The 21,548-nt window shown below is 38.2% G+C and overlaps 1 protein-coding gene and 1 long non-coding RNA gene across 6 annotated transcripts in view; one reads left to right on the top strand and one right to left on the bottom strand.

Moving 5' to 3' along the window:
- KCNB2 (potassium voltage-gated channel subfamily B member 2) overlaps positions 1 to 21,548 on the bottom strand; it is a 391,562-nt gene that overhangs the window by 102,423 nt on the left and 267,591 nt on the right. The gene's annotated exons all lie outside the window — the stretch shown is intronic.
- Positions 8,968 to 21,548, top strand: part of LOC108400333 (uncharacterized) — a 30,862-nt gene continuing 18,281 nt past the window's right edge. Inside the window, exons 1-2 of one of the 3 annotated variants that reach the window (XR_005055943.2) lie at positions 8,968 to 9,368; positions 17,377 to 17,520. This is a non-coding gene — a long non-coding RNA (uncharacterized lncRNA). The remainder of the gene's footprint in view (positions 9,369 to 17,376; positions 17,521 to 21,548) is intronic. The other 2 variants (XR_001853861.3, XR_001853862.3) reach the window with 2 other exon arrangements.

Genomic DNA, 21,548 nt, shown 5'->3' with positions numbered 1-21,548 from the left:
TTGGTTAGAAATATACTTGTATTTTGGGGCCTTGTTCTCTTCCCATATAGTTCATATTCCTTACACCAATCTTTTTTTTCTATCAGGTTGCAATTAAAAGATACTTTGTTGAAGAAAGAACAATATTCATTGGAATTGGAATGTGTAGAAACAGAAATTGAGCTTGCCTAGGGAAGAAATGAGGCCTTTCTAAGGCTTGTATTTCCAGCATTTGGCACTGTAATCTAATTATAAATACTGAGTAGGCATTCACAAATGTTTGCTGAATGACTAAGTGAATGAATGAATAAAAAGTTGAGGTTAGGATATCTTCACAACTCTCGGGTGCTGCTGTAGCAAGTAAAGGTGTTCTCGTTTGTCCTTAATTTACTTATTCCCTTTAAGGTCATGGCTGAGGAAAAGTTTGGTTGGAATTTTTCACCATGGCGCAGCATATACATTTAAAAGATCTCTTATGATGTACTTTAAAGGGTACATTTGGATTCCTGGCTTGAAAAAATCCAATAACTGTGAATACCTGACGTGCTTTAGAGAAGCTAGTGCTGGGATAACTGGTTCATTTAATCACCACAAACATTTAGAGTTTCAAGGATGAATGTGTCACATCCCTTCCCTTGAGAAGCTCAGAGAGTGGACAGGATGTCGGGACTGACACATACATGGCAACTATGAGGTGCTGAGCTCCACGGTGGGAGATACCCTGATACTGTGAAAAACGTCACTCTGCCCAGCTTAAGTTCAAAAAGCAGGGAAGCTTTGAAGAGGCCTGAAGGATAAAAGCACTGCAGTTCAGGGCAAAGGAGTGGCCATATAAGAGAGCAAAGTATGTCCAGACAGGAGATATTTGGTGCCATGGGGCTGGCATAGAGGGCTTATGTCTGCAAGAGAGAGCTGGGGCTGAGACAGAGTGGGAGAAGTGGTAGGAGATGAGGCCAGACAGGCAAGCAGACGGTAGAGCCAGGGATGAGCTACAGGGGAAATGCCAGCTGTCCCTCGCGACATCCGAGAGGTTTGCTTTCTGCATCAGTAAGGAAGCGATAAAAAAGCAAGGATATGGTTGCTCTTGAACTGAGAAGATAAACATCCCAAGTGTAACCCAGGTGGAAGTGCCTGAATTCGCTAGGGAAAAGGAAAAAAAAAAAGGGCGTGGGATCGTTTGTGTTATTAGGTCAACAGCTCACATGCTGATTATTTACTGGGTGACCTGTGGGAAAAAATCTCAGTGTCAAACTGACTTCCCAAGGTACATGCAAGACGTCCCTCTCCCTTCTCCTTCTGAGCCATCAGGACGTTCTCAGAGGATGCAGACTACATTTACTGATAGCCCTCTTCCCTCACCTTCAGCTCTCACAGGGAGGTCAATCTGTCCCTGCTAAGTCAGGGGATATATTTTAAAACCAAACTGATTCTTGGATTATGTGATGTTATAGATAGTGAAACCATTTTCCTTCCTTATTGTGGTCAGCCACTGCATGTGGTCAGATTGCACTGCATGGAATCTGAAAAGGAATGGTTAATGCTGTTGATTTTTTTCCTGCAACATTCAAATATGAAACATGGCAAAGAATGAAAAAACAAAAGTAACACAAAGATGCTATGTAGCTATAATTGTTGCTAACATTTAGCTCTCATAAATGGCACAGAAATTGCATACAGGAAATAGGCAGCAACATTTGTGAAAGTTATATATCTGAGAGCACTTTGGGTTTTAATTCTCAGTGTTCAAAATTATGGACTAGTCAGACAAGGAAATCAATTCCTTTCAAAACATGGGTTTTTTTTCCCTGAAATATCATTTCCCAATAAGGAAGAGACTTTAAGGAGTCATTTACTGTGCCCCTACCCCCACCCAGTCTTTTATTTTCTTTAAAAAGAAAAATCTCTAAAGAAAAAGATTTACCATCCTTGGTAACCTAGATACACATTCTCAGGAAATATCTAAATTAATCCTCATGCTGCAATTGAAACTTATTTCCTTTTGTTCTTTCCTCAGAGAAGTAAGGGAACAGCTGTCTGCAACCCTTGTCATATGCTTGCAAACTATTCTTATCACTCCTCAGCCTTTTCATCTTTATGTTGAATACTCCTCTTGCCTTTCCCTACTGTTCACAGATTACAAAATTTTTACTGTGTTTTCACTTTTGTGAAACTCCAATGTGTGGACTCGCTGCCCTAGTAGGATTTGCACTGCATGGAATCTAATTGGGGGAACAGTTGATAATACGTAGTTTCCACTTCCTGTATTCCCATCACACAGATGTTAGAACTGGACTCTTTCTGACTCATCTTTGCATGAAGTACCTATATGATAAATGCTGCACACCAAAGTAAGTGTAAGAAAGTTTGCATATGAGGGATTTCTAAATGGATGCTAGGATCCATAGCAGGTCAAAACTTTAAGAAGGGAGTCAGATAACTTATGCCATATACAGAAAATGAACTCAAAATGGACCAAGACCTGAAACAGCCAAAACTGTAAAACTCTTACAAGAAGACATAGGGGAAAAGCTTTGTCACATTGGATTTGGTAGTGAATTCTTGGGTATGACACCAGAAGCACTGGCAAAAAGAGAAAAACATAGGCTACCTCAAAATTAAAAACTTTGTGTATCAAGTGACATCATCAACAGAGAGAGACGATAACCTGTGGAACGGGACAATATATTTGTAAATCATGTATCTGATAAAGGATTGATATCTAGAATACAGAAGAACTACAAGTCAACAGCAACAAAAACAACCAGATTAAAAAGTGGGTAAAGGATCTGAATAGACATTTTTCCAAAGAGGATACGCAAACGGCCAATAAGTACATGAAAAGATCACTAGTCATTAAAGAGGTGCAAATCAAAATCACAATGAAATACTATTTATAGTCATTAGGGTTTCTCTTATATAAACAAAAAAAAAAACAAAAACAAAAATGGAAAATAACAAGCGATAGTGAGGATATGGAGAAATTGGAACCCTGTGCACTGTTGGAGGGAATGCAAAATGGTGCAGCCACTGTAGAAAACAGTAGGGCTATTTCCTAAACATTTAAAACTAGAATTGCCATATGATTCAGCAGTTACACTTCTGGGTATATACCCAAAAGAAGTGAAAGAAAGAGGATTTAAACAGATACTCAGTCATGTTTATAGTAACATTATTCATAGTAGCCAAGGGGTGAGAGCAACTAAAATGTCCACTGATGGATGAATGGATAAAGGAAATGTGGTATATAGATACAATGGAATTTTGTTCGGACTTAAAAGGGAAGGATACTTTCACACGTTACAACATGAATGAATCTTGAAGGCATTATGCTAAGTGAAATAAGCCTGGCACAAAAGGACAATTTATGATCCCACATATATGAGGTTCCTTGAGTAGACAACTTTATAGAGACAGAAAGTAGAAAGGTGGATGCCAGAGGGTGTGGTGGGGGAGGGACGGGGAGTTAGTATTTAGTGGGGACAGAATTTCATTCAGTTGGGGAAGATGAAAAAGTTCTGGAGATGGATGGTGGTGACCGCTGCAGGACAATGTTAATGTTCTTATGCTGCAGAACTGCACGTTTAAAAATAGTTAAAATGATGAAATTTATGTTATGTCTATCTTATCAGAATAAAAAAAAAAACGTAAGAAGAAAGAGCAGAGACAGAGGGGGCTGTGAGGAGGCTTTCTAGGTTTGCCTGGATCCCCACCCACGTTCTTTCCTTCCAGGGGGCTGCCGAGTCTCTCACTGCACGTCGGGTTGGGACAGGTAGCTGTGGGACACTCAGAGAGCTTTAACTCTGCAACTGGAAACCATGAACTGGTGTATCTAGAGAAGGGCAGGCTTCCGCCTTGGTCTCACAACCATAAAACTGCTGTGATGGCCATTTTGAGATGGGCACTTGCAGTGTTTTGGGCACCAAGGGATAAGAGTGTGTCTGTGGCCCAAACAGGACACAGACAGGTTGGATTTTCTTAGCTATTCCCCACAAATCCTACCTTGGGAAGAGGGAAGCCGAGAAAGGGACCAGCAGGCTACTGTGCAGGGGACAGGGAATGGGGCAGAAGGACCCGTCAGGGGTCCTCCAAAGAGTCAAGGACTCATTGTGCGCAAGAGTCAGCTTTTAGACATCTGCCAGGCAGGTAGCCTGGAACCAGTTCTCAGGGGCGCTAGTTCAAGTCAGAACTGTCTTAGTCCCTTGCTGCCCTCCCCACCCCAGGGCTGGGAGCTGGGGGTGTGGGCGGACACGAGAAATGGACGTGGCCAGGGTTACCCACAGCGAGTCAAGCTCAGAGAGCAGATTCAAGCAACTTCTGAGTTTTGCCTAATTTCTTGGACTGTACATTCTAATGTTTTAATTAAGACTGACACATGAAGTGGCTTCCTGTGAGCGAGTAGAAAAGTTACGGGGTCGTAGGGGAGAGGAATATTACCTATATTGTCTAGAGTTCAAAGGGATAGTAGCAGACAAAAATACAGCTGCACTTGGATCACCAACCACCCGTAGTTACAAGAGGGCGCCTCCCCCAGGGACCCTGAAGAAGTGGTGTAGGCTTCCTGGAAAACCCTGAAGGTGTAGGTGAAGAGGGTGGCCCCAGGGTTTTAATCTGGTCTTACGTTTGTGTTCTCTGTGTCAACTGCTATAAATTACTTAACTTCTTTGAACCTCTATTTCTTCATTTGTAAAATGAAACTAATTATGGTATCTGTCACCTTGATGAGACAATGAAAGTAAGTGCTTAATAAATGTAAGCTATAATTATTATTATGGGTAGAAACTATTACAGGTGTTTGCCTCCTGAGAATTTAGTGTCCAACAAAGAGTATCACGAATCTTCTGTCTGAAATCCTGGAAACTTGGCATTTGACATGATGCTCAGAGGCAGAGTACTATAGGTATCAAAGTCCCAACTCAATTTAACTCAGATCAACATTAGGTGGGTGCTCGCCGTAAGCAAGGTCCTTTGCTGGGTCCATGTGGGGAACTGTGCAGAGACTTCAGGAGCAGTGGAGAATCAGCTTCTCTTTGGCTGGGTTTGCTTTAGAAAGATTTTACCATGGCAACAGGGAAGCACTTGCAGGGAACTGCAGCTGACACTGTGAAAAATATCACCTGCTCTCAAGGTACTCAACATTGCACAGCATGACTCATGGTGGCTTTTTCTTTCTGGCTATCTGGTGGATCATAAAGGCTGAGCAAACACAGGGTATTAAAGTGGTTCCTAAAGATGCCTTATGAGGGAAAGAGCATGTTCATGACAGTGGAGATGAGGAATTTGCAAAACAACTTGCTCACGATATGAGGGAGTGCTCATGAAGCCAACAAATATTCTCTATCTGCTTTTAACAGCCAGGTACTGGTCTAAGCACTGGCAAATCAGCAGGGAACTAAATGGACAGGGTGCCATACTCCAGCAAGCTTACAGGGGAGGGCCACCACAGGCATGGAGACAGACCATGCACGCTTAAATAAACTGGAAATTAGTCACAGTGATAGCTGTTATGAAGGCTAGTCTTGGGGTAGTCAAGAAAATGAGGTGGTGCATTTAAGCTGAGATGTGAATAAATAGCAAGGTTTAAGATTTGGGAAGATCCTGGCAAAGACCATTCCAGTTGCACAGAAGAGCTAGATAGAGGTCAGAGAATTGGGAAGGTTTCTGAATTTGGAGGCCCCTGTACTAACTTTGGATTTTATTCTAATTTTGATGGAAAATCATTAAAGAGCTTTACATAGGCAAGGGATATAATCTGATTTATAGTCACTTAAAAAGGTGATGGCTACTGTTGGAGACTGAACCAGGTGGTAGGTAGTGGGTAGGGTGGCAAGAGGGAAGAAGAGAGAGATGGAGTCATCCGGTGATAAATGATGGTGCTCGGACTAGGGTGGTAGAGGTGGTATAAGACAAGTGAGATACTGACTAAGCTTGCTTCTTCCCAAGCAAGATAAGAACACCTGCACGACCCTGAGGGATCTGGCCCGCAGCACGGAATCGCTAGGTATTGCCTCAACTCATTCTCCTCCCTCTCACATCTGTCTTGTCTTTGCAACTTTGCAATTTTCACATCATTCAATACACAGATCCTAAGGAATTGTCATGTGTGTGGCATTGGCTCCCTGCCTCCACCAAGGAACTTATTAGAAGGGAGCAAACATGAGGCAAATGTACAATTAATCTGCAAACAATTCAGAATATGGCAAGTTCTGTAAAGGCAAAGGTATCAGCCTTGTTAAAGAGAAAGGGCAGCAGCTACAGGAGCACACAGCTATTCCCTGAAGAAAGGGCCTCTCAATGACCTGGGAAGTCACCAGAGAGTCACGGGAGGATGGTGAGTCATTGGATTAGCACATGGATCGGAATGAGGCAGAACTAGTGCAGAGAGACTGGTTGGCAGCTTGGTGCAGCTTGGGCTGAGGCGTGGGTGGGGAAGAAGATGGAGGAAGGGGGTGATTGTGAGATATATTTAGGGGGTGGAAACCACCTTAGCCACTGAACTTGGTGGATTGGATGGGGGAGCGCTAAGAAAGAAGCAAGAGAAAGGATGACTTGCCTTGGCTTTTTTTTTCCTGTCTTCTTTTCTTACTTTCACTTTTGTTTTAAAGAAACCAACTTTTACTTTTGCCATAAAGCAACATCAGTGGCTGCTTATAGGAGGTAATTTAATGGAACTACACCTTATTAATCATTGTCTAGTTTTTCCAGTTCGGTGCACTGTGGGGCTCAGAGTGTGTGTGTGTGAGTGTGTTTTAGTAGATGAGTATACCAAAAAACACAGCTCTTTAGCTTCAAAATCTTTAATAAATCCTGGTATTTCACATTTGTGAAAACTTACACAACTGTATTACATAGTTACTGTTATTTCTACTTTATAGCAGAAAGAGGTTCACAGCAGCTACATGTCATCCAAGATCATCTGGCCAGAAGGGGTTGAAGCCAGACTTGAACTTAGATTTTTACATCTGAATTTGTTGTTTCTGTCCCAACAAGAGTTGGGCAGGTCTTCTTTAGTCATGTGTTAGAATACTAACAGAGAAATGACAGGACTAATAATTAGTCATATTAATAATAACTGATACATATTTGATCATTTAAAAAAGTAGAGTAGAAGGTTTCACAGATGAACTTGGCAGCTCTTACAGCACCTCCCTTGAGTACACAAAGGCTAGAATGGTGGTTCTCAGTCAGTGATGGAGAAGATGAATAGGAGGGCTCAGTGACTATTCATGGCTAAGAGCAAGTCATAACAGGACAAAGTCACCAACCACTCTTTTGTCTATTCAAGAATAGTCTTTTGAGACATGAAAATTAAGGAAGAATATAAAATCTTAATTCAGCAGGGAGGAGCTTTTAAATCTCTAAGAATGCTAGAACATGCTAAGGAACACCATAATAAAGCTGAAATAGATTACACTTCTTTTCAAGAAGATTAGAAAAAAAGTATTTGGCTTACATGAAAAGGATGATATAGGAATGGAAACATGCCCTGAACTCTGTAGCAGAAGAGTCTCAAAGGAAAGAGATAATGTTGAGAAGAAACTAGCAAAACCAATGAACCTAAGAGAAATAGGATAGTTCCATCTGAATAAATCAGAATGCATGAAATGAAATATTATAAAATGACCTCATAGAGGGAATTAAAGGTGGGGTAATAAATTAAGAGAAGATAAGTTGAACAATTTGGGAAACTTCAAGAGGTAAAGAAAACAATATTAATATAATTTAGGGGCACATAAGTAGAGATAGAAATAATCACAACATTCACTATAATGCTATTTTAGAAAGTAACGAATTAGAAACTTAAAGGGAAACTATCACAGCTAAAAAAAACGTCATAGGTCAGGTACAGGCAACTCTTTCTAAAAACGATTTTGTGGCAGAAAGAGAGATTAAGGCACTGTAACTATATGCAAATTATGCATTTGTTTTGAAGTCTGGAATTGAAAACCCCACCCTGAACATGCTTGAGGAGCCCACCCTTGAATTCCCATGTTTAGAGAAATTCAGTGTGCAAATTAATTGGCAAGGAGTTTGTGGAAAAAATATAGCATTTAGGGAAATGCAAAAGTTGATTTGTGAAGCTATGTATTCGAAAGATATCATTTATTTATGACAAAATTACATGTAATAATAAGAGATACATGATCCAATATTTGCCAGGGGCTTACAATCTAGATAAAAATGTATTTGTGAGAAACGTAACCATGCAAAGAAGTATGTGATTTTATGCTGTGTGGAATAAGCAGCAAGGCTTTGTGTGGTTCAGGGAGGATGAGTTCAAGTTCAAGGTGGGTGCTTTTCTGGAGGAAGAAGGCTTTGTAGTAGGCTGAAGGATGAGCAGTATTTAGAGAATTAGAAAAGGTCAGGTGGACATGGCAAGCTGGGAATTTGTCTTGAGTAAGAGTACAAGCCACTGTGGGTAAAAATGTTAAGCAATGGTTTGGCAACCAGGAAAAACCCAGCCAACTGGAGTGGAGGTTCCCTGTGGGACAATATGAAGACAAAAGCCATAGATGTCAATATAGCAGAGATTAGATAATTGATTTAGTTTGGAATTTATTTGACAGCAATGGAAAAAATTTCAAATAGGCGTATAAATGGATGAGAATAATTTGAAGCCTCATGTAGGGTTACTTGGTAGAGAAGAGATTGGTGGAAGACATCAACAAGGATACAATGATACAACGTAAAAGGTTACAATGGGAATGATGGTAACTACAATAAAGAGTAGCTAGCATTTATTTAGTGCTTACTGTATGCCATCTATTATTGAAAGTGCTTTGCATAAATGTCTCATTTAATTTTCTCATTATCCTTAAGGGAATGATATTGTAAGGGAATGTTCCTACTGATGAATCCCATCCAATAGAGCAATCAGGAACACACTGCAGTCCCACAAAGATAGGATTATTCAACTTGCTGCAACACGGGAATGCCCACACCATGGGAAATCATGGAGTATCTTGGGAAGAAGGAGTCAGCAGGGGATTTTTGTAGGGTTTGGGATTCTGAGGAGGAGCAAAGGCGAACCTGGACCATCTCTGGATTGGGATGCCCAGAAACAGAATTAACTCTGGGCTGAATGCTGCCATGAAGTGAGGGTAGATTAGCAATTCAGTATTTCAGTAATCTTTTTCAGGAACAAAGTGAGCCTGGGGAAGTCACTGATAAGAAAGCAGTAATTAGTCAAGAGGAGAAAGGGTGTAAAGCATTTTGTGGCTCTGGCTGACCTTGGAAGAATCATTGTTTTGTGTTGGCTTCGTCTGTGATTGTCTGTCCATTTTCACCGCCTGATTGTGCCAGAGTGAGCTTTACTTCCTCAGTCCTGGGTTTTACTCTCTCGCTATTCTACAACTGCTGAATCTGAGCCACAGAGTGGCTTCACACTACTGGTAAGTAGCAGAGTGTGGATTTGAACCTGCAGTTGTTTAGGTGAGAGTTTGGGAGGGTCTAAACTGGAAGATAATATGTAAAGGAAAGGTGCTGTGAATGAAAAGCCTGGGAAGACTTGGAGGTTTATTAAATATGAGGCATGAAAAGTTCTTCAGCAGAGCACCTCTTGGTACACTGTGGGTATACAAGGAGTACATCAGGACAGATAAAGAGAAAGAATTTTACTTTAGGCTACTGAAGGGAAATGTATGGCCTGAAGGTAAGCATAAGATTAAGAAAGTAAAGTAGATAGTTTCTAAAATACCATAAAATATATTCACTCACTATCAGTTAATTAAAAACTTACTTCAGTATTACCTGAAAGATTTTCCCACCCACCTGGTATGGCTCTGTTAGTTCATATTACATTGTCCTTAAAATAGCAATGTGTGAAGGAGGTATGACTATGCATTTTCCAGGTGAGCCCTAGGAAGTTAAAGTGACATTCTCAAGGTCACAGGCAGGGACGGAGTGGGACTAGGATTGTACTGGCTTCATTTGCTGCCCATTGTATAATTATTCTCAACCAAATTCTCTCGTAAGGTACAAACAGTATTGAACTTGGTATGAGTCTTGATGCAGCTTAGTAGGAATAATAGATTTTCAGTTTAGCAAGTGGTTTGACAGAAAAAAATATTTTAACACTACTAAAGAAGTTATATAATATTTTTGTTACATACCGGGGTGATAGGCCATGATATTTGTTTTTTTCCCTTTTCTTAGAGGATAATAAATTTCCTTTGCCTACTAATAGAATGGTTACAAGAATTTTTCCCACTTCGAGTTAGAATGGGTGGAACATTTTAAGAATAAAATTCAAAGGCTATAAGTATGGCATTAAATAAAGGGTCATTAAGTTTATTGGGTAAAGTTGTGTCTATCCATCAAATGGTAACTTCCACACATATGTTTGTAAAATAACAATATTGTCAGTCAACCTCCCTCCCCAACTCAAATTTCTCCAGTCTGATGCCAGAGGAGACATTCTTAGAGATGTTTATGGAACATTTTATTGGTACACAGTTTCGCATACCTCTTAAGATTTTTAAACACTAAATTGGATTTAAGAACATAATAGAAAATGCGCATAAAAACATGTTCACCAGAACTACTGCAAGAAAATGCCAAGTTTTCTATGAGGAGAGAATTGCAAGGCATCCTACTTGTCTCCACTTTTTTCCAGGCACTGAAGAATCCCAATAAAACTGACTGGTATTGTTACTAACAATAAATCCAGCAGGATGCCCAACAAGTAGAGAGTACGTTTGGCAAGTCTATGAGAAATAATTCCTAGGTTTTTGTTGAGGAAGTTACCAAAAGAAATGTCAATGCCCTACAACTAGACTGGCTATTGCTGAGTCTACTGAGGAAAGGTGCAAAGCAAAGGACTTAGAAATCTGATCAGTCACTATAAAAGAAGTCCAAAATGATGACCCTTTGTATTTCATAAGAGCAGAAACTCTTCTTACCAAAATCTGAGATAATATTGAGTAAAAAGTTTGACTACTCTGCTTGCTCCAAAGACATTATAGAAAAATCAATGACTATTTGGGGTATCTGTCACATCTTTCTAAGATACCAGTTAGAGTATAGCCTGCTTTTCAGGAGCTACATACAGGCTAGGCGTTGAATGAACCTGCTCGGTGAGGGGGAGTGTCGGGAGAGAAGAGGAGGGCAAGGCTATTTTAAGCACCACTCGCCACAGCCCTCACCAAGGATCTGCCCTAAGAATCACAATTTGCTCCTTCAGAAATCTAAAGCCATTGAGAAGTTGTCATATGCAGAAATGCTTTTATTCATTCAAAACTCTTTAAAGTTTTCTCCAGGGATAGCCTTCCTTTGGAAGACTGTTTTACAGGTTGTGTCCTCCTATAGAACCTAACACACCAAGATGTATTAAAGTTGGGTTTAAGAATCTCTAACTTTGGATGTTTACAGAATCCAGTGACCTATTCAGCACAGCCATGGCTGGGGAGTAGAAAAGCTCTCCACGGACATACTGAGCCCTGGTCCTCCTCTGTGTGAAAGCAACAGTGATGGAGGCCCACCACTGATCTGGTTTGTCTGCCATGGGGAAAGGAACAAGCACTGAATTTCCTTTCTTTTCTAACAGAGGTTTCAAAAATAAAGATGCTCCTGGAACCTGTACTGGAAGAACTCCATTAAGAAGGGGCAAGAGTTGTAGTTTTAGGGTGAGCTTAATTGGGTATTCCTTAAGGCAAAGAGGTTATTCATGAATTCATATCATGAAACTATCAAAATGTTCAGCATATCTATATAGTCTGATTAAACTGTTTCAGAGGCACATTTCCATTTAATTCATCTACTGCCAGGCTACTTGAGAAATTGCTGTATTTCGTGCATATTTTGGATAAACTGCTTTAAAACCTTGACAATATGTTTAGTTTGCATAAATTGGGCAAAACATATTTGTTTTGTTCAGCATGCTCTGAACTTTCACAGTTATTTCATTATCTGTTCAGATGGTCCCTCAGCCTTGCTTCCACTGAAAGGGAAATTGTAAATGTTGTTAAAATAAAACCTGGCTGAGGCACTGGTAGCTGCACAGTTTGCAGAGGACCAGGGTTCAGGGACCTGGCTTAAATCTTAGAAGCTTATCTTTACTCATTGCTCAAGGTGAGGACCATACCTTTTATCACAGTGCAGAAATCTGGCCAATCTGTGCTCTTTAAGGAAATCTCATTAATATTCATTTTAAAAGGATCCGTCTTATTCCAGCCTCCTTTCTTGGTCTCAAGCATAGATTATAAGTTTTTCTTTTCCTCTTTATAAAATATTCTAAAATTTGTCCTACTTGTGGTGATATAGAGTCACTTAATTATGACAAGTTTCTCTCATCTCTCATTGCTGTCCTTTATAGTTAATTCAGAATTACTGTATTCAAACACTTTCCTTTACATTATGTTTACTTCTCCATATCCTCATTTAGTTTCTTACACATGTTTAACATTAAGGTGTCCATTTGGTGGTTTGCTCTCAGCGTTTTTGCAAATTCTTAATGCCCTTCTGACCTTCCTCAAGGTCAGAGTTGGCCGCCTCATCCTCTCTCCTGCTCTGGAATCCTTCGCGCACATGTTTCCTTTTGGACAAGAAATTAAGTATAATGGGACTAGATCTCAACATCTTCCCCTTTATATTAAAACATAAGATATGAAAGATTAAAATATGGGGATTAGTCAATAAAAGACAAAGGAAAGTGTTAATCTAGACTCAGTCCTTATTTGTTTGTTCATTTGTTCATGTATTCAACAAATATTTATTGAGTGGTTTGGGCACTATGATGGGCAATGAAGAACAATGTTCAAAGGCCCTTGCTTTCTCTGGGGGTATGGTCTATGAGGAAGAGACAGTTTAACACTGCTAAGTGCTACTACAGGAGGAAGTACATGTTACTATATCATACTTAATACCTTTAAAAATTAATAGGAAGGGCTAAAACAAGATTTTCCTATCTTCTTAGCCCTTATGTCTGAATACATTCTGGGAATAGCTTGTTCTAAAAAATTGTAATATCCATCAGAAACCATTTCAGAACATTCCAATTCCTCTGCTTCTGTCTCTCTTATTTCCATTTTTTGTCTTCCCCAGTATAATAAGAGGATTTATTCAGCATCTGTTTGAATGGATAGAGTTGACTATCACTTTTATCCCTGGAGAGTTTGTTTAAAAGCTCCTGAATCACGGTGGAGAAGACATTCTACAATTTAAGGTTCACATTTTTGCAACTCCTTTTTTCATGATCTTAATTTAGAAGGAATGCTCCAACCTCAATAAAAAAAGTGTCCATTTTCTCTGCTCTGCTTAATTCCTCTTTACCTTTTATTGACCTTCTGATTGACTTCTTTAATTTTTCCAGTAATTACTGTAGTTCAACCCACTGTTTTCTCTGTAATTCACATAGTATTCTTTGGCTCATTATCTTGTATTATTTATGCAGAACAATTATTATTCCACACACTTAGAGATGTCATTTATTAGAAATGTGGTATGCAGGATACTGTAGCAATATTGGAAAAAATGTAAAAATCTAAAAGAATGCTTCCTCCTAAAGTTAGAACTTTGTCCAGTAATGATTTAAATAAAAATAGGCCTCATTTGGATGATTTTATCCTCTGAATGAGTGAAATTTTTAACTACATAAAAACTTCCTGTTCCTTTTATTTTATTTTTTAATGAGTCCTTTAACCAAAATTAGCCAAAGGTTTCTAAGTACTGAAACTAAGTTTCATGTGTGGCTTGCACAGAATGGCTAAAATGATAATGATGGGAATTAACAAGTATCAATGAAGATATAGAACAAATAGAACTCTATATGCTGTTAGAGGGAGTGTAAATTGAGTACAACCACTTTGAAAAAGTATTTGACAGTACCTATAAAAGCTGAATACATGTCTATTGCATGACCTAGTAATTACACTCCTAGCTAAAAACTCATTAGGAGAATAATGAAAAATCTTGGATAAGAATGCTTATATCAGTATGAGGATTCATATAGTTCCAAACCAGAAACTTTCTAAATGCTCATCAGTATTAGAATGGACAGATAAATTGTGGTTTATTCATACAGTGTAATAATATATTGCAATGAGAACTGAATTAACATGTATCAGCATGGCTGAATTTCACAAACATAATACTGAACAAAAGAAACCAGATACAAAAAAAGCATATACTAGGTGATTTCATTTTTCAAGTTCAAAAACAGTATCCCATGGGGGAATGATTGAGGGGGCTAATGGTTATATGAGTGCATTCAATTTTTGAAAATCAAGTTATCCACTTTTTATTTGTATACTTTTGTATATGTGTATAATTCCTCAACAAAGTTTTACAAGGAGAGAGAAAGAGCAGGAAGAGAGAGAGAGAGAGAGAGAGAGAGAGAGGTGGGGAAGCTTATCTACTCCCTGATTGCATTATGGGTAGACCAGACAAATGAGTGAGTTTGATAAAGTTTAATGTTGACAGCCCTCTCTTTCCCTTTGGAACTTCCTCACTAGTCTCACTGTTGGAACTGAGGGCCTTACAATCTTTGCTCTTTTTTTTTTCTGTGCTAAAGTTACCATTAGGAACAGAGTCTATCAATCATTTCTTTCTAAGTGTAAATATAAATGGATGGCTCACCTTTCTCAGCGGGAGCTGTATTTTAGGGCTTACAATGTTTCTAATTTGAAATAAGTAGTCTTTAATCATCTATTAAAAGAACTTGAAGGGAGGGATAAGGGGGAAAAAGGGGCATTACGATTAGCACATAAGGTAGCGGTGGGGGGACACGGAAAGGCAGTATATACAGAAAAGACAAGTAATGATTCTATAGCATCTTACTATGCTGATGGACAGTGACTGTAATGGGGTATTGGGGGGGACTTGATAATAGGAGGAGTCTAGTAACCATAATGTTCAAGTAATTGTACATTAATGATATCAAAATAAATATAAATAAATAAATTTAAAAAAAGAAAGAAGTAGTCTTTAGTCATCTATTAAAGGAACTTGAGCAGCTGAAGGCAGATCTGGGGAGACAGGACTTCTGGAACCACGCTGGTTAGGCTTCTGCTTGCCTTTCTCATGAGTAATGCCCACACTGGTTGAGTGTATTTCCCTATTTTCTTTGAGAAACCATTGTTTAAGGTCTCACAGTATCTCATCTACATACTTTTATTATAGAAACATAAAAACCATTTTGTAATATATTATCAACATGCTTATCACCTCCATGAAACCATGAGTTTCTTAAAGGCTGGGACCATTTTTCATTCACTTCTTTATCTCCAGGGACCAAGCACAGTGTTTGGTGCTGAGTAGGCAATCAATCAAGGCTGCTGGGAATTTTACCATATCATTAAAGATCATCTAGTTCCCAAGCAATTTATATTGCTGCAAGACATAGAGAAATAAACATTCCAAGTTCTTTAATATAATGTATGTACATTGATACCAAACTGACAAGCACTGCACCAAAAAGAAAGCTACAACTCAATGGAACTTATGTACATCAATGTAAAAATCCTCTACCAAATTGTAGCAGCCAGAATCTAGCAATAAATTAAAATAATAATACTTCTTGATTAATTGGAGATTATTCTGAAACACACGGATGGACTGGTATTAATAAATATATTAGTATAATTTATCATATTTGAAGACTTAGGGAAAAACATTTATGATCATCTCCACAGACCCAGAAATGTAGTTGTATAATCCTGTCAACTATTTTTTTATTTAAAAAATATTAATTAAAATAAGAACTGATAAGATACTTCCTTGACATAATACATATCTCTATATCTTTATCCATCCAACATACATGTCAGACAAAAACTAGCATCAAAATTAATAAAGAAACATAAATAGCATTCTTGCTAATGTAACAGATGAAACAAGGATACCCACTGTTATCACTATTGCCTAACAAAATTAGACCAGAAAAAGAATTGGAAAGAGGAGGTAAATTTATTTCTCTATTTAGATAAGAGTTTTTACCTGGAAATCCAAGAGAATAAGAGAAAAAGCATACAATGAAAGGACTTAGTAAGATACAACATCAATTAACAGAAATCAATAGTCTTTGTAAATAAATAAAAGTTAGAAGATTAAAAAGAAAGAAAGGCCCTGTTTAGAATAGTACAAAGATAAAAATGAGAAATGTGAATACTTATATGAAAACTTCAAGACATTTCTCAAGGAAACAAAATAAGATTATGATAAATGAAAAGACATCTCATATTCTTGGGATTGGAATATGTGGCAATAGAAAGCTCTCATTTTTCCTAGTGGAACTTATGAAGTTAACACAATCCTAACAAAAATATCATTGAGTTTTTAAAGAAAGTAAGCTAGCTGATTCTAAAGTTCACATGGAGAAACAAATAAGCAAGAAGAGCCAGGAAAGTTCTGAGAAATAAGAGAGATAAAATGAGGCTGGCCCTACCCAATGTTAAAACACACTACAAAGACTTCATGATTAAATCAAGGTGGTACAAGTTCATGAACAGAGAGACCAATGGAAGAAGATGAAAAAAAATAGATCCCATCACTTTTTGGTCTTTATGTATGATAAATGTGACATCACTGGGAAAGCGGTTAGCCATATGTTAAAAGAGAGTTGGAGTCACTTTTTATCAGAAGACAAATTCCAAATGGGCTAAAGCCTTAAGTGTTCAAAATGAAACCATACAAGTTCTACAAGAAGAGGACAAAATGCCTTTACAATCTCAGACTAGGGAAGGGCATTTAATCTCTGACTCAAAATCAGGAAGGTACAAAAAATACGGAAATTCTTTTCTTATCTGGCATTGTGTGTACTTGTTCCAGATAACTGAAGCTTATTTCTCTAAGTAAGATATCAGCTGAAAAACAATATGGTTGAAAAGATGGGATAATAGATAACATAAGCTTGGACAGATCTCTTTTTGTAAGATGATGATGCTCACCATTTTTCTTTAGTTTTATGCTCTACCTGACAGTTGTGACAGCTACACAACAAATTGGGTCATAATTTACATATCACAACTTACACAACTGATGCCATGACTTTCTGACAGATTTTATCACGTTTTAATACTTAAGGATGTCCACACAGAAACATGTGGGCTTTAGGCTAAGGTGTTAAGGGGGGACCCCATGCTTTCTTTCTACCAAGTACCAAAATTGCTTGATGCGAAGTTCCAAAACTGAAAAAGAATACTACTTTTTTAGTGGATGTCCTTCTAGTAAGTGTAGGAGATATTTGGGAGTAACTGTACTGGAGGATATTCTTCAAAAACTTGTGAATGAAGGACCTAGGCCTCTAATAGCTCTACTATAAGATTAACACACACCTGGTCCTATCAAGGGTATCCACATGTCACCTTAAAGGCACTGGGTGGTGCAAAGAGAAGACTTGATCATACCTGATTTAAAGTACTTTTTCATTTAACCAAGAGAAAAAAATGCATGTGTCCATCATAGGGGAGCTGATCAGCAATGGACATTTGGACAAAGGCGGACAGAGAGATAAAATCTCCACCACAGTGAGGACTGCAGTATAGCTCTGGATTCCTTTCCCTGTGATGATGGTGACATGAGGGCTGGTTTATATCAGGGACATTCCAGGTTTGTGCCTTTTGTTCTTGTATTATTTATCCTATCTTCTTTCATTCTCAAAATAAAATAGGCGATAAATTATATGGACATTCTGTCCTTAAACAATCAGCTTTCTCTGTGTCACCTGTTTTCCCATTTCTGTCCCCTTGGTGCTGAATCCACTTTGCTAAGTTCCTATGGACTGCTGGGGTGATCTGATTTTTTTTTTTTTTTGAGAGGGCATCCCTCATATTTATTGATCAAATGGTTGTTAACAACAATAAAATTCTGTATAGGGGAGTCAATACTCAATGCACAATCATTAATCCATCTCAAGCCTAATTCTTGTCAGTCTCCAATCTTCTGAAGCATAATGAACAAGTTCTTACATGGTGAACAAATTCTTACATAATGAATAAGTTCTTACATGGTGAACAGTACAAGGGCAGTCATCACAGAAACTTTCGGTTTTGATCACGCATTATGAACTATAAACAATCAGGTCAAATATGAATATTCATTTGATTTTTTTACTTTATTTATATGTGGATCCCACATTTCTCCCTTTATTATTATTATTATTATTATTATTATTATTATTATTATTTTTAATAAAATGCTGAAGTGGTAGGTAGATGCAAGATAAAGGTAGAAAACATAGTTTAGTGTTGTAAGAGAGTAATTGTAGATGATCAGGTGTGTGCCTGTAGACTATGTGTTAATCCAAGCTAGACAAGGGCATTAAAACATCCACGGATGCAGAAGATTTCTCTCAAAACAGGGGGGGTGAGGTTCTAAGCCTCACCACTGTTGATCTCCAATTTCTCACCTGATGGCCCCCCTGTGACTGTGCCTGTCTTAGGTTGTTCCTCCCTTGAGGAATCTTACCCGTCTGTGCCTAACCAGTCATCTTCCGGGGCCATACAGGGAGATGTAAAGTTGGTAAGTGAGAGAGAAGCCATAATGTTTGAAAAGGTTAGCTTTTTACTTCTTTGCAGATTTATGCCCTGTGGCTTCTATGCCCAGCATTTGTCTTGAGGTATCTTTACCACTTGGAGGAATTATGATACTCGGTAAATTCAATATGAGGCACGAATTCTATTTAAGGGTTGTAATTAGGAAGGAAGAAGAAAAGCTATAGAGGTAGCAGATGGAAGAAAACATGGGAGGATTGATTATTTCTTTGACATATCTTCTTGTAGAGTAACTTAAGCATGTATAGGTTTCAAACTACTAACTAAATTGCGCACACACATTAACATAATAGGAATACAGTTACATAACCAAAGCAGATCTATAATTACCTGCCATCTCCAGTGAAGCCAAGATAACCAGTTAGGCACCCTAGGCATTTGTGAAAATTTGTCTATGATATGATGGATATTGTCCCAGTTGGACAGTCTGAGAGAAATCAGACAAATTAAAACAACCCATTCCTGGGAACTGTTCACATCCCATATGTTCTTTTAACAGTAGATAGTCTGTAGTTGTAAGATTTTGGAGAGCTACAACTTGAACTTCTCCTAATTCTTGGTTGAGTTCCAACAGTATAGATCCAGTCAAATTTGTTGTTTAACTGTATGCACAGGCCAGCTTAGATATCTCCTTCTTCATTCCCATGGCAAGTCCAGGAACCGGTGGGATGGATGCCACTACAACTGCAGCATCGCCTGGATCTTTGTGGAGGTTTTTTGATGATCATCTTCTGGTGTGAGTCTTCCAGAGAATGCTGATGTTGGAAGTTCTTCTTCATATCGTATCTTAGTTCATTTTCTGGGTAGCCAAATTAAGCTTTGATCCTCTTTATAAACACAAAGAGACCCTTTGCCCACAGTTTGATATGCCCTTTATACCATTGTGTAGAACTGATTGGAGGTTGGGGTGATCTGATTTTTGACAGGCATCTTCTCAAGATATCTCTCCTCCCCCATGGCATCTCAAGTGCAATTTGATGCATTCATCCCTAGACTCTAGGCTAGGGCGCAGCTTGACTTTACAAGTGAAAATCATCCAAGTAAGGGTCAAGATGAGAGGAATAGTAAGCCAGTGGGGTTTTAGTGTTCTGGTCCCATGGCAGTACTTAAAGGAGGGAACTGTAATTAGAGTAAAGGACACTAAGATAAGATGGACAATAAAGAAGAAACAAAGGGTAATACCACTGGACAAGGTCTCAGGAAATTCTTTTTCTTTTTTGTGTGATCAAAAAATAGATGTTTATTGTTATAAGCTACTGAGTTTTGTGGTTGTTTGTTATACAGCATTGTGGCAACAGATAGCTGAAAAATCACATTCTTATGTAAGGGTTTTTCTTTATTATTTTCAAAAAGAAGACAGGTTATAATTTAAGAATGGCATTATTTCTAAACTGTAAGGTGGGAGGCCTGGTTTCAGCCATGGTATGCATGGAATTTTCTAGAGCATTTGGCACCTTTGGGGCTTCCTTCAGAAGGGGCATTCTAGCAGTACTACTGATTATCCTTGCCAGGGAGGAAAGGCCACATCTGAGGGCAATATTACACTAGGAATTCATTTTCAGAAACTACTTCTCTAATAAAGTTGAAAGGAGAAGGCTTTGTCTTAGAGACCAACGTCCCAGAGCCCGGCAGCCTTACTTCCTTGTGGTTCCCCAGAGCCATGGTAGCTTGCTGTGAGGAGTTTCCGAAAGGAGCTGTAACTACTCCAAGTCCAGTTTTCTCTTTTTATTCTTTTTAATTTTAATTTAATTACAATTTGGAGCTGCCACATATACCTTTGGGTAAAAATAAGATTTATATGAGAAAAGACAACTAATAGTCAAATATAAGAGAAGAAACTGGTTAGGGACATTGGTTAAAATGTTTGTTTTGGAAAAAAGAAAGAATATTTGATGTTTGGCCTTTATATCTACAAGGAACAAAGGACCATCCCCACACCATCACAGAGAGCACAGCATTTAGATTAAAATACTGGTTGTCATTTACCAGTTTTAAAGGTTGTTTCTCTGACTGCTTAAGGTGACTAATGGTCCACACAGGTTATGGACACAAAAACCACGTCATACATTATTTATTAGAAAAATTTTCACTGACCACTTAGTTTTGCCCAGGCACTGTGCCAGAAGAGAAAGCATTTGTCATGATCTTGTCCTCAAGGACCTTACAGTCTAATGTGCACAAATAAATAAGGCATTCATCAAGTATGGAACCAAACAGACACAAAACTATAATTGTGTGAACAATTAAAGAGCCTTTACCTTTGTGACATTTTGAGCTGGATCCTCAGCAAGGTTAGTATTTTGAGGCCATCACACTCAGCTATGAGTATATAAAAGGAGATTTGATATGGATTTAAAATCAGGTTCATTTGCCTGGAGGACAAGTAGGCATTACTCAGGTGAAGAGCTGGCTTGGGGATGAGGTAGGGGCATATGTCAGATACATGGGGTCCCTGTGTATTTTCCCATGAAATGATTTAATCCTCAGTTGTATTAGAAAATTTCTTCCAAAGACACTAAAAGTCTGTTGTAACTAATACTTTCCAACTGCAAACATCCTCCAAAATTTTTTCCACTTCATAAACAAAGCATATAGATTCCAGATCACATTCAACGTTAGTACAGGGACTAGATTACATGACTTTTCTTAGAGATAAACATTCTATTGAACACTTTTCATTCAAGAAATACTATTGAGTTGCCTGCTCAATATATGTCTAGCACCAGACAAGGTGTTTTTTTGAAATGATGACATAAAATGGATTGTTTCGTAGTTCACTCATTTGTTATCATCTAAATATTTTTATTTGGAACATTATGGAATGTTCATAAAATATGAAATTATTATTACATAGACTTAGATGTGATTCTGATCAAAGCATATATCCTGAAATACATCAACAATGTGCAGGGAATCGCTGATAGAGTTCATCCTATTATATGGTTTTGGAGATTGTATTATGAAGACTATGTTTCAGAGCAGAATTGATCCCAATTGTGAAAAATTTAGTGAGATCAAATGAAAGGCTGCATTTGGTCAAACTAAGAAACATGGCGACATGAAGGTTCGATCAGAAATACTGCC

Source organism: Manis javanica, chromosome 2 (genome assembly GCF_040802235.1).
Source record: "Manis javanica isolate MJ-LG chromosome 2, MJ_LKY, whole genome shotgun sequence".
Taxonomy (NCBI): Eukaryota; Metazoa; Chordata; class Mammalia; order Pholidota; family Manidae; genus Manis; species Manis javanica.
The sequence above is the reverse complement of the archived record's forward strand: the minus strand, read 5'-3'. Positions and strand labels throughout refer to the sequence as shown.